This window comes from Musca autumnalis, unplaced genomic scaffold, assembly GCF_047663935.1.
Source record: "Musca autumnalis isolate F117 unplaced genomic scaffold, ASM4766393v1 scaffold_3, whole genome shotgun sequence".
Taxonomy (NCBI): Eukaryota; Metazoa; Arthropoda; class Insecta; order Diptera; family Muscidae; genus Musca; species Musca autumnalis.
This window is the reverse complement of record NW_027411866.1, coordinates 133328539-133342962: the sequence shown is the minus strand read 5'-3', so window position 1 is coordinate 133342962 and position 14424 is coordinate 133328539. Positions and strand designations below refer to the sequence as shown.

At 36.6% G+C, this 14424-nt stretch overlaps 2 long non-coding RNA genes across 2 annotated transcripts; both read right to left on the bottom strand.

Annotated features, from left to right (window-relative positions):
• Positions 1-1553: 1553 nt before the first annotated feature.
• Positions 1554-11664, bottom strand: LOC141397768 (uncharacterized). The gene is made up of 6 exons (XR_012411498.1): positions 11359-11664; positions 11041-11285; positions 10740-10970; positions 10285-10644; positions 1949-2030; positions 1554-1881 (listed from the first exon to the last, which is right to left on the bottom strand). It is a non-coding gene; the product is annotated as an uncharacterized lncRNA (long non-coding RNA).
• Positions 11665-11986: 322 nt separating this feature from the next.
• LOC141397769 (uncharacterized) lies at positions 11987-12521 on the bottom strand. Its single transcript, XR_012411499.1, has 2 exons — positions 12382-12521; positions 11987-12314 (listed from the first exon to the last, which is right to left on the bottom strand). It is a non-coding gene; the product is annotated as an uncharacterized lncRNA (long non-coding RNA).
• Positions 12522-14424: the final 1903 nt, after the last annotated feature.

Genomic DNA, 14424 nt, shown 5'->3' with positions numbered 1-14424 from the left:
TAATGTTATTATTTTAAGAAATTTTTTTCTTTTGTTTGGATTTAAAATGAGTCCATACTCTGTTCCATTCATCTGGTGTACGCACACAACTATTTAATTGCTCACAACATCCTTCCACACCTCATCAAAAGTGGCTTTAGTTTTGCCAAAAAGTCTGACTCCACGGGCTACGTTTCTGTGGGATTCCATTTTTTCAAGCAGCATTTCAAATTGCTGTTTTGTAGTAATTTTTACCAATATAAGTACTGAAAACCCGAAAAACGTATATAATATTAAATAAATTCACTTAAAATTAATGAAAATGTGATCTACGTCTCATTTTTTCGTTTTTATTCGTTTGCAAAAATGCACGGCGACAGCTAATTTGATGTCGCCGGAAAATGAACTTTATGGCGACAGAATTTGACGTCGCCGCCGACTTTTGCCATACGTAATGGAAAAATTGCAACTGGCAACGCGACACGACTCGCGTCGCAATACGGAATCGACCCATAATTATACCCTCCATATGCTGGAGGGTATAAAAAGGGGGCGTGATCAAATTTTCTTTTCATAAAAACCTAAGTATGGTTATGACGAATATTTCAAAAAAAGAATTATCCAAATCGGTCCAGCCGTTCTCAACTGATGCCATTACCAACGAACGACATTTGATTTTTATACCCTCCACCATACAATGGAGGGTATAATTAAATTAGTAATTCCCCAGCAAAATGTTCGATGCCAAAGATGACATTCAATCATGGGTGCAAGTGATCTAGCATGTCATCTTTTTAGCATCTTCATCGATGAATTTTATATGAGCGTGGACCCCAAAAGATGACGTTCTTTTCTGGATCCTAAGCATGTCATTTTAACCAATGCTTTGGCATGTCACTTTCACCAACCCCTTGGCATGAAACTTCATGTCTTGTTTGGAAAATGGAAATGCTGTATTGAAATATGGTTTTCATGAAAAACAAAACTCTTTATTAATTCAAACGAATTCATGAAATAGCTACAATTAATTTATCAGTTTAGTTTTTCAAAAGTTTACATCCAAAATTGCAATGTAATCACCACCGCTGCAACGCAAAAGATTACTTCCTCCGTTCTCCGTAACTGATATTCTTTCATCTGTTGCATGTGTTTCCGATGCTGAAATAATTTTTTTTTGATAAAGGAAATTGCCGGGGTTTTGCGCGAAGCCGAGTCGAGAGAAAACCGGATACACAGGGCGGCCGTCTAGAATATATAAAAAGTGCTGCCACCGTCAGGGTTGTTTTCCGACAGGGCAATTCTTGAACAAAGCCGTATGGCAAATACAACCCTGATATTACTATAGGGTTTAGAGGACAGCTGGTAAAAACCAAATAACTAAATGTCGGAAAAATGTGGGAAAATTTCAGAAAAGAGGGAAAACATGGGATGGCGTCTGTGACAGCCATATTTAAGAGACTAAACCGACTAAAAACGCCATCATAAATAAGTGGTGGCGATCAAAGAAAGGATCAAGTGTGTCCTATATTTTTTCCCTAGAAAAAAAAAAAGAACAACAACAAAAAATATTCAAATAGATTTCCAATTAGACTTTATTGACGGTGTTATGTGCTTTATTGTATGTGTGGTGTATACAAACAAAAATGTAAGTGTAACCTTAAAAAAACTTAGTATAACAGAGGTTACAAGTGTTATGTTTTATTTATTTAAGATTACGCCGACCTGCATAATTAGCACCAGCCATTTCAATAAGGCTAAAATAAACACAACAGGTCATCTGTTAAAGAAGTCCCAAAGCTTGGCATTGATTAGTGACGGGAATCGTTGGGAAGTGGTGTGCTCTTCCACAGGCAACACATACGTCTGGGGGCTAGGAGAATATTTAAAACGGTTGCCAGTATCCTGGAAAGAGAACAAAATTTTGAATAAGTACAATTAACCAGGTAAAAAGGATAACCTAAATACACACCTTTTCAAGATCCCGTCCATTGTATATAACCGACTGGTATCCACTGGAAAACGGGCCTAAGTGCCCCATAATCGCCTAGCCACTGAAATGAGATACAAAAAATTCCGATAACCATAAAAAAATATTTAAATATGACTGTCGAAACCTAATTATTCCTAACCTTAAACCTCCATTTAATTTTATACTTAATGTGTGTCTAGTTTTAAGTTAACCGTGTTGTCAGTAGTTAATATCAATAGTGTTTAAGTTATTTTGTGAGGATTAGTAATGCCCAGTTTGGATGTTGAATTAATGTGAGATAGGGTTACCTTCGCCTAAATCTAGATTGGTATTTTGAACTTCTGCGGACATAAGATTTGAAAAGTCCCAAAATCTACTAAGCGAGCTCCTTTAGTCAGAATTTTCATATCTATTATATTAGCCTCGATTGGCGGTACATCTAAGAAGGAAGTGAAAGGTAATCTGAGTTAATGGCTCACCTATAATGATTTTTGCGGGTATTGATGATCCCAAACCTAATGCTCTGTTAGGATTAAGGAAATCTGCGACTATAGTAATAAATAGATTTTATGTTTGATTGAGTAAATTCAATATGTCGTGCTAAATCTGTTTGTGAGAGGGGAAGTCAGGCGTATGTTATGTTGAGGTAAGTGTGTGTGGTATTTGGGGCCCTTTTAAAAATCTTTTCTAGTATAATCTGGACGAAAGGGTCAAGGATGGGCGGGCATAGTGGGGGAGTACTAAACACCAAGCTCCTTTGTCATAGGTGTATGTTGTGTAGTGTTTGTTTTGTTTGTGTGTTTGTTTAAAGATCCATTTTTCACTATTGGAACATTCCCTAGGTTTGATGGTGGCAGGGTTAAAAATCCCCCCTGAATTGCGCTCCTTCCTGAGCTAGACGGAACCCCACCATGATGCCGCATAGGCCAGAATGTAACAATATGGCGCCCAAACTGAAACGTTAATGCCTTTAAGGCATGAATAATAATGCATGTGCAGTAAGACCAAAGCACTGTACAATAGACTATAGGGCCCAATAGATAAAAACGAAATATCGCATTTTCCAACTAGCTATCGGATATTGCATCCACGTTTTAATACCTAAACTGTGATAAATGTGCAATATATAGAATAGAAAGTTAGAAAATTAGGATATTTTGTTCCATGTAGTAGGGTCTAGTACAATAGCTCATTGTTCGTTAAGTGTAACAAAGAATGTATTGTGTGTATGACCTGTGTTTGTATGTTTCTGTTTGTTTAATTTTTTTTTGTAAAGGCAATAGATAAAGATGGCTTAAGATAAATTAACGTATCTGCTAAGGCAATTTATGCCCTAGACTGTATGGTAAATTGTATCTTTATCGTGAATTCTTTTTTCTCGTCATATGAGAAAACTGTCATGATGCCATCCTGGCAAGAAAAGTTCGTAAAATTGTAATGTCCAACCTGTTCCATACCCTATGACAACCAGATCAGGCCACTTGATTTAGAAATACAAGTTTTTTTATTCGAAAAGAAACAGTCCACACACTTTATCTAAAACGTAACTGAAAATACTCCTGATAACCTCTCATAGTTGTGATTGTCTTGTGTGAAACTAATTTTATTTTGTGTTTTCTTTTTTTTTATATTAACCTAACTAGTAGTATTCTAATCTATTAAGAGTTTTCTATAATAAGATTTTTACTAAATCGACATTTGTGTAACCGAAAGCTAACATAAAATAGTTCTAGTAAAGTCTAGCATAGTTCTGATTTACCCTAGCGTTTATTTACATTAATTAAAAAAAAAAATAAATAAATAAAATCTCCTTTGGAAATAGAAGACTAATGAGTGGATCGGCTGGTAAAAGGCATTTGAAAAGAAATAGATCTTTTGACTTGAATAGGACAGTAATTGTGTTGCCTAAACCGAAATATAAGAAAAAAGGACCTGAACCCATAATGGATAGCCCTAATATCGATCCGACAGTCCGGGATCTCTCAGGTTCCATTAATAATCCTAATAGCGGCATTAGCGCTCAACCGACTTCGCAACCAACTAATACACTTGAACTCAATCGACTTGTAAGAAATATGGTCCATGATACCCTAAACCAATCACAGACAAGAATAGAGTCCATGGTACAGGGGACTGTCACTAAAGAAATGGAGAAAGTATATAATATTATAGGAAAACTGAATGAGGCTATAGGAAGACTGTCTTTCAATGGACAAAACCCCCCACAAGTCCCACCTGTTCAACCACCCCCTACCGTAGATCCAAGACCTTCATCTCCACCCCCAAGTACGGAAAGTAACCCAAGTGTAAATCGTGCTTCTACAGTTACACCGTCATTCATGAGCACTTACGGATGGCAAGGTATAAAATTAGAACGTTTTGGCTTAAATTTCTCTGGCAGACCTAACACCCTTTCTGTAGAGGATTTTATATATCGTTTGGAACATTTCCAAAAACTTTATAATTTGGCGTGGGAAGATATTCTGAAAGAATTTCATGTTTTAGTTTCAGGACCGGCCAATGAATGGTTTTGGCTGGAACAAATGAATCATAATATTTCTACTTGGGATTCTCTAAAATTTGCGTTGTGTGAAAGATTCAAAACAAAAAGAACATGCTTTGAGGAAATGAGGGATTTGTTAGAGCGAAAACAACAACCCGGAGAATCCATTAATGCATTTTTTCATGACCTGAATTTGATGAGGGTAAAACTTGAAAGACCGGTGAAAGAACACGAAATGATTTCGCTGGCTAAGAAAAATTTAAGAAAAAATATTTCGGGAATAGTTTATTCTATGCCAGTAAGTTCACTGGAACAACTGAGGATAGAATGCCTTGAAATAGAGAAAACATTTTTTCGCCGCGAACCAGTCCCAATAACCAATCCCAGCAACAACAGGCCAATTCGCGTGAACTGCGTACAAGATGATAATGATGTTGAGGATTTTCAGAATTTTTATGAACCAGAGGGGGCAGTGGACGTCTCGGCTATTAATTCTCAATTAAAATGCTGGAATTGCCAGACCCCTGGTCATGGTTTTAGAGAGTGTATGTCTTCACAAAAAAATCAATTTTGTTTCAAATGTGGTAGACCAAATACAATCACTCCTAAATGCGTTAATTGTCGTACGGGAAACTCGAGGAAGAACGTGGTTGCCGCGGGGAACCGACGTTCGACCGAACAACCCGCCGACCCAACCGATCCCCAAATGAGTTAGAAACTGATAAGAATGAAGAAATAGATTATTCCAAAATACGTCATTATTTGCCTCTGGAGGCCAGAAAGGAAAATTATAACCGAGTAAGGTCTCGAATTTTCCAAGGACAAAATGAAAATAGTCTTAGTAGCCAAGAATTCAACCTCCAATTGAACAAAATACCGAAAGTGTCAACTAAGAATAAACAAAAGATATTAAAACTAAGACAAAAGCATAAAGAAATTAAAATAATGAAAAGATCAGTGGTAGAAGCAATCGCGAGATGCCACCACAGAAAAGATGAAAGGCCATATGCCAATATTAAAATAGAAAGCAGAGAAATACGTGGTTTACTAGATTCTGGGGCCACTGTCAGTCTATTGGGAAGGAACTGCAGAGAGATAGTGGAAGAGATAGGAGTTGAAGTAAAACACTACACGTCGAATGTTACTACAGCCTCCGGTCAACATCACCGCATATTAGGTACAGTGGAAGTAAACATTGAGTATGAAAATAAAATCGCCAAAATGTCTTTATATTTGTGTCCAGATTTGGAGCAGGATCTATATCTGGGTATAGATTTCTGGAAGATATTCGGGATTGCACCCGAAATCTTTCCTGTGGAAGAAATCAATTTAGATCTCCAGATGAAAATTCATGGAACGTCAACGAATGAAAACATAAATATGCATATTCTAACTGAGGAACAGCTAAGTAAACTGAACGAAATCAAAGATAAATTCCTGACATTTGAAAAGGATGGGTTGGGATGCACTAAGTTGGAAAAGCATAGTATAAAATTAGTAGAAGGGGCAAATCCTGTAAAGGACAAGCACTACCCCCTATCGCCCGCCGTACAGGATATAGTTTACAAGGAGATAGATCATATGCTCGCACTAAATGTTATAGAGGAAAGCGATTCTCCGTGGAGTAATCGCACAACGGTAGTACGGAAACCGGGCAAAAATAGATTTTGCCTTGATGCAAGAAAGCTCAACGCCCTAACTATAAAGGATGCCTATCCGTTACAAAATATTGACGGCATACTGAGTCGCATAGACCAAACGCATTATATCAGCAGTGTCGACCTGAAGTATGCGTTTTGGCAAATAGAACTTGAGGATGCAGCCAAACCATACACAGCCTTCACGGTACCAGGTCGACCGCTGTACCAATTCAGGGTAATGCCGTTTGGTCTATGCAACGCGGCGCAACGACTCTGCCGGTTAATGGACCGAGTAATTCCCGGGAAACTAAAGTCAAATGTTTTCATCTATTTAGATGATCTACTCATAATATCAGAAGACTTCGACAGCCACATAAGATTATTAAATGAAGTAGCGGAATGCTTACGAAAGGCCAACTTGACAATTGGTCTAAAGAAATCATTATTTTGTTTTCGAGAGTTGAAATACCTAGGATTCATCATTGGTAACGGATGCCTTAAAACGGATCCTGAAAAAGTAAGTGCGATACTCAAAATACCCGTACCAAGAAGTCCTAGGGAAGTCCGAAGCTTCCTGGGTACCGCCGGATGGTACCGACGTTTCATCCAGGACTTTGCTACCATCTCCGCAGCTCTGACAGACACGTTAAAAAAAGGTCAGAAATTCACTATAACTCCCCAAGCCACCGAATCCTTCAAAAAACTCAAAAAAGCGTTGACATCGGCACCAGTGCTTCGCCATCCAGACTTTCGAAGAGAATTTTTCATACAGTGCGATGCATCGGAATATGGGATTGGGTCAGTTCTATTCCAAAAGGATGACGATGGTGGTGAATACCCCATCGCATTCTATTCGCAAAAACTTAATGCAAGTCAGAGAAACTATTCGGTTACCGAAAAAGAATGCTTGGCTGCGGTGTTAGCTGTAAAGAGATTTCGACCATATGTGGAATTGATGAAATTTACCATCATTACCGATCATGCCAGCCTTAAGTGGCTGATGTCACTTAAGGATTTGAGTGGAAGGCTTGCCAGATGGTCGTTGCAGCTACAAGCATTCGATTTCTCAATTGAACACCGTAAAGGATCCGAGAACATCGTTGCGGATACCTTATCGAGAACACCAATAGACTCTGATATAGTGGTCGAAGAAATTGGAAATGATGATCTGCTAGACTTCGAGACCACCGCATTCGAAAGCGAGGAGTATGTAGAGTTACGTGAGACGATAAAAGGAAACCAAGAACGGCTGCCGGATTTAAAAATAGACAATGAAAAAATTTTCATAAGAATGAAACACTTTGATGAGGTGACGACCGAATTTGAGTGGAAGTTATGGATACCGCAGGAAATTGCTCATGCGATGATCGAAAAGGCTCATAATTATACGCAATCGGTGCACGATGGTATTAATAAAACCTTAAATCGCCTAAAGACGCACTATTACTGGCCCAATATGGTTTCTCAGGTGAGGAATTATATAACGAACTGTCAAATATGTAAAGAGACCAAGTCATCTAATCAGATTATGCGACCTATGATGGGAAACGAGGTGATAACGGAACGACCATTCCAAAAACTTTATATAGATTTTCTTGGGAAGTATCCAAGATCTAAAAAAGGCAACGCCTACATCTTCATAGTAATGGATCACCTTACTAAATTTATATTCCTGCACGCGATGAAAGATGCGACCGCGAAAAACGTTGTGAAATTTCTGGAATCCCAAGTATTCCACCTGTTCGGGGTCCCAGAAATAATTCACAGCGACAACGGTAAACAATTTGTTTCAAAGATATTCGAAGACATGATAAAAAGCTACAAGATAAACCACATAACCACAGCCTATTATTCTCCACAATCTAATGCGGTAGAGAGAGTAAACCAATCCGTACTGGCGGCGATAAGGACGTATGTCGAAAATGATCACCGCGATTGGGATCTGTATCTTCCAGAAATAGAAACGGCCCTTCGAACTTCAGTGCACTCAGCCACAGGTGTCAACCCATTCTTCGCACTATTTGGACACAATATGTTCACTAACGGGACAGATTATAAACTTGCGAAAAAGCTTCAGTCCCTGACAGACCATAATATAGTACAATTAAATAAAACCGAAAGGTTGGAATTGTTAAGAGAAAAGATTAAGAGTAACCTACATCAGGCGTATGAATCAAGCGCAAAGAGATACAACTGTAGATCAAGAAATGTTAATTTTAAGCCCGGTCAGGAAGTTTACCGCAGGAATCATATCCTATCCAATTTCAAGAATAACATAAATGCAAAATTTTGCAAGAAATTTTTAAAATGCAGGATAGTTCGACCCATCGGAAACAATATGTACGAACTGGAATCTCTGCAAGGGAAATCCCTTGGTAACTTCCATGTTAAAGACATTAAAGCATAAAAAGATGCAACAAATCTGTGATATTACAACTTAAGTGCAATATAGAATAAAAATGTACGTCCATATTTTTTATGTTGTGCTTGTTGTAATTATACTAGAGATTGTTGTCTCAAATTATTATTTTTTTATGCAATAGATATACTTTTTGAAACGAATGTGCAATATCCTAATCTGTGATACATGATACCTTAGTGCAATATAGATTTAATAAATTTATTAGTCTAAGTTACATTTTAAGGATTCATGTGCCCAGAGGTATTGATTTTTCGTTTACAATAGTATAACTTCTGCATGAGAACAGATTAATAGCCCGGCTGAATGAGACTACAGGGCGTGGGAGTTCCCCACGTTGGGACTAGAAAGTATGAAATGGCAATACCGAAAATCTATAACAAATCATAAGAGCCTATTTCAGGCAATAGCCACCATCTCCAATATATGTAAAGCACAAAAAACTGTAAACCTGCGTTGGTTATAACTCGACACAATCATAAAAGGGTTCCATTATTTTTAATGTAAAAAAATTCATCATTGAATTTGTTTGAAAGCCATATAAAAATAGATGATATTAAAGATAGTAGTAACTACTACAACTGGAGTCTGTAAATCGGAATAATTTTCCTTGATCGTGTTTGGTTCATAAAAATCTCCCGGCACGAAAATATGAAAATCGCATTATATTTTAATTGTTTAATTGCAATAGACATAAAAAACCGATACGATATCTATTATACCGCGAATCAAAATAATTAATCCCGATATCAAAACCCGATAAAAATTTGCTGAAAGAAATATATATATATATAAAATATGTAATGACGTAATAAAATATAACAATATAATATAAAACACAACCAAATAAAAATTTAATATAAAAGATTCAAACAAATACCCCTTGTAAATCATCATGCAATAATTCAATGGCAAATAATAAATATTTAGGATATCATCCACTGATATCGCTGTGGCAATACAACCAACCTCCCACATGAAATTAATTTTTTTTAAATATTTTCACTGATATTTAAATTTGTTTTCTCAGTCATCTTATTAGGTGGCATTTTTTTTCTTAGTTGCATCCGCTGAAATTTCATTTGTTTTCCCAATCATATTTTAATATGAAATAGTTATTTCTTAATATCATCCACTGATATTTCAAATTGCCGCTAATAACTTTGCACATGATATTAAAATGTTTTAAATAAAATCCATTTAAGTGTCCTTTTGGTTAATCAACAATCTTTTATTATGCCATTATTGTTTTTAAATCATACCAAATAGAATTTCATGTGAGTTTCTCAATCAGCTGTCATTAAAAATAAAATGTTTTTTTTTACCATCCACGTAGAATTTAATCTGCCTCAAATCCCCACATAAATTTAAAAGTATTAACTATTATCCACTAGCATTCACATTTATGTCCCATGCGATTAAAAAAATGTATGTTTCACACTGATATGTATCATGAGTATACGAAGTAAATTTGCATAAAAATATTTATCGCATGCGACAATATACAATGAAGCAATGGATGGTCAACCACCTTCAACACGTAATTATGTATGTGTGTAACACTAAACAGCTGCAACATATGGCTGGTAATTCTGACGGCTATTAATGTAACACAGGCAAAAATAAGCGCTCACTATTACTGCACAGATTTCATAAATGTAAACAAAAGGTTCGTCTTGCCACAAATCACTAAACGTCCTATCGCATTCACTTTGTTTTCTTTTTTTCACACAAACAAATAACCCACAAGAAACAAGAAAGTATGCAGACTCACCCTTATTGTGACGGCAACATATCCCACGACGAAATTAACGTTCTTGCAATTCACCAATTTATCCCTGTTATAAACACTCCATGCAATACGGATATTTGTGGCAGGTTGTTATTTAAAATTCACTCATGGATGCACAAATTTGCTCTTATTCATTTCTTGTCCACATAGTTTAATCTTAGTTATGTCACAATTGTTATTAATTTCTTATCAACCACTGTATTTATTTGAACAAAAACACACACATCGATGGGCTCAGCCAACAGACAACGTAGAAGCAGGTAATTGAATGACCAGTGGTAGTCAGGATAGAATATGACTGGGAAGGCACCACGTTTACCACTTTCTTGTGTACCAATGTACCTAAAAAGAGAAGGAAAATAATTGTTAGCCAACTCAAATAAGCATCGTTGCAATACTTAGTGAAGGAACAAGTAAAGAATGTGTATTTTAATTACCTGAATATCAAGTACTTTGGAACAGACTATGTCTGACATTCCACAGTTGACGGTAATTCAAGGGTAACACGCATTCACAGGTAGACACAGTCCTCAACTTAGGCATGGCATTCAACCCTGCTCAGGATATTCAAATTACAAAAATCCAATTTATTTTGCATTTCTAATGGGATGATCTGTTTTGGCTGCCACTATCTCTCAATGTTGTTAAGCATGAGAAATTTCAACTGTCTGAAATAAAGAAACAAAGGGGTTAGAATGTAGGAATCAATAACAAAGAGAAGAGAAAAAAACTCATTACCTGCTTGAGTGGATTTGTTGAGTGTTGGGTTACGGTGGATGAATGAGAGAACTAGGTATGTGTGTGACTGACTGGTTGATTCAAACTGGTTTACAAACGGTGTCACACACGCACACACTCATGTATGTACCGCATTGAATTGATGTTTTTTCAATGAAGATGTTTAGCGTGGCTACACACACACCTGTACATACATGTGTACCCATGAGACTCCCAAGGCAATGGCGCTGCTAATTAACAATTTTCTGGAAGCATAAGAAAAAAAACACTTTTTATTTCCATTTTTATGTTGAATAGAATTAAATTTTTTATTCTTACCTTTATAATAATGCAGCATGATGGCATATGTCCCTTGGACCATGGGTGACCACATGGAAAATTCCATAAAGGGAAAAACGCATATTTCCAAGTTTTCGGCACTATATAATAATTTTTTATTTGACTACGGAGAACATTGTGAACCCACGCACATCGCCACTTTCTTCAATTTACTTGAAATTGGCGAAGTTTTGTTGCATGTGTTTCCGATGCTGAAATAATTTTTTTTTGATAAAGGAAATTGCCGGGGTTTTGCGCGAAGCCGAGTCGAGAGAAAACCGGATACACAGGGCGGCCGTCTAGAATATATAAAAAGTGCTGCCACCGTCAGGGTTGTTTTCCGACAGGGCAATTCTTGAACAAAGCCGTATGGCAAATACAACCCTGATATTACTATAGGGTTTAGAGGACAGCTGGTAAAAACCAAATAACTAAATGTCGGAAAAATGTGGGAAAATTTCAGAAAAGAGGGAAAACATGGGATGGCGTCTGTGACAGCCATATTTAAGAGACTAAACCGACTAAAAACGCCATCATAAATAAGTGGTGGCGATCAAAGAAAGGATCAAGTGTGTCCTATATTTTTTCCCTAGAAAAAAAAAAAGAACAACAACAAAAAATATTCAAATAGATTTCCAATTAGACTTTATTGACGGTGTTATGTGCTTTATTGTATGTGTGGTGTATACAAACAAAAATGTAAGTGTAACCTTAAAAAAACTTAGTATAACAGAGGTTACAAGTGTTATGTTTTATTTATTTAAGATTACGCCGACCTGCATAATTAGCACCAGCCATTTCAATAAGGCTAAAATAAACACAACAGGTCATCTGTTAAAGAAGTCCCAAAGCTTGGCATTGATTAGTGACGGGAATCGTTGGGAAGTGGTGTGCTCTTCCACAGGCAACACATACGTCTGGGGGCTAGGAGAATATTTAAAACGGTTGCCAGTATCCTGGAAAGAGAACAAAATTTTGAATAAGTACAATTAACCAGGTAAAAAGGATAACCTAAATACACACCTTTTCAAGATCCCGTCCATTGTATATAACCGACTGGTATCCACTGGAAAACGGGCCTAAGTGCCCCATAATCGCCTAGCCACTGAAATGAGATACAAAAAATTCCGATAACCATAAAAAAATATTTAAATATGACTGTCGAAACCTAATTATTCCTAACCTTAAACCTCCATTTAATTTTATACTTAATGTGTGTCTAGTTTTAAGTTAACCGTGTTGTCAGTAGTTAATATCAATAGTGTTTAAGTTATTTTGTGAGGATTAGTAATGCCCAGTTTGGATGTTGAATTAATGTGAGATAGGGTTACCTTCGCCTAAATCTAGATTGGTATTTTGAACTTCTGCGGACATAAGATTTGAAAAGTCCCAAAATCTACTAAGCGAGCTCCTTTAGTCAGAATTTTCATATCTATTATATTAGCCTCGATTGGCGGTACATCTAAGAAGGAAGTGAAAGGTAATCTGAGTTAATGGCTCACCTATAATGATTTTTGCGGGTATTGATGATCCCAAACCTAATGCTCTGTTAGGATTAAGGAAATCTGCGACTATAGTAATAAATAGATTTTATGTTTGATTGAGTAAATTCAATATGTCGTGCTAAATCTGTTTGTGAGAGGGGAAGTCAGGCGTATGTTATGTTGAGGTAAGTGTGTGTGGTATTTGGGGCCCTTTTAAAAATCTTTTCTAGTATAATCTGGACGAAAGGGTCAAGGATGGGCGGGCATAGTGGGGGAGTACTAAACACCAAGCTCCTTTGTCATAGGTGTATGTTGTGTAGTGTTTGTTTTGTTTGTGTGTTTGTTTAAAGATCCATTTTTCACTATTGGAACATTCCCTAGGTTTGATGGTGGCAGGGTTAAAAATCCCCCCTGAATTGCGCTCCTTCCTGAGCTAGACGGAACCCCACCATGATGCCGCATAGGCCAGAATGTAACACATCTTACAAAAGGTTTTTTCAATTATCTTCCCATCACCAGTTCAGATTTCAACATGGACTCCAAATGCACTCCTTTAAGTATTTTTATTTCGTAAATTACTTTTATTTTATAATTTTGTTATTTTATAACAACATTTTGGTAATTTATACTCTTTTGTTTAGTGACGGAAATATGTAGGGATCTACAACCCGGCTTGCTTTAGGGATCTCTAAGAACAAAATGTAACGAACGGGGAGGAGAGACTTTTTATGGAAAATACCATTTATGCTTAATTAATTTATTTTTTATTTTATTTTCGTTTCGGACTTTTTTTTTTCAAATTCCAAGAAGCGAGATTTGATTGATTTCATTCTATGTCAGATTTAGAACAGGCAAGGGAACTTTTAAAATAGCAATGTGTGCAGTCCGATTCTATTTTTAGCTCGATGGTTGGGACTTCATATAATACCAATTGTTTAGAAGTTTTAGTTGTTTGATATGCAGGAAATGTAAGACAACGTCACGACGACAGTTCTAACAACTTTGGTCTGTTCCAGAAACTGCAAGAATCTACTTATTTTTACAACGATAACAATTTTTCCTTCATGTTATCGGAAAAAATAGTAAAAATTAGTAGATTTTTGCAGTACTGGAACATACCAAAATGAAAATAAACAGGTGTGTAAATAAAAACACAAACATCATCTCTATTGGATCGATCGAATGGGTACAAATGCTGATGAAAAGATCGGATCTTTCACGACTTCCTTTGCATTGGTTCAAATCCTAATGAAAAGATCGGATCTTCCACGACTTCCGTTGAACCAATGCAAAAGATGACATGAAATCACGTCATCGCAAAGAACCCCTTCCGTCAAATTTTGCTGGGTCCGTTTGTAACACATTCTTGATCAGGGTAAAATTCTAAGTCGATATAACCATGCCCGTCTGTTGAAATCAAGATACATCTCGCAATTTTTAAGATAGAGCTTTGTAGTTTGGTTTAGAAGTTTCTATTACTCCTAGGATCTTTGGTATTGCAAATGGGCTATATCGGTCCACGTATTGATGTAGCCCCCATAGAACGGTACCATTATAGCCTCATTATAGCACCGAAATGGCT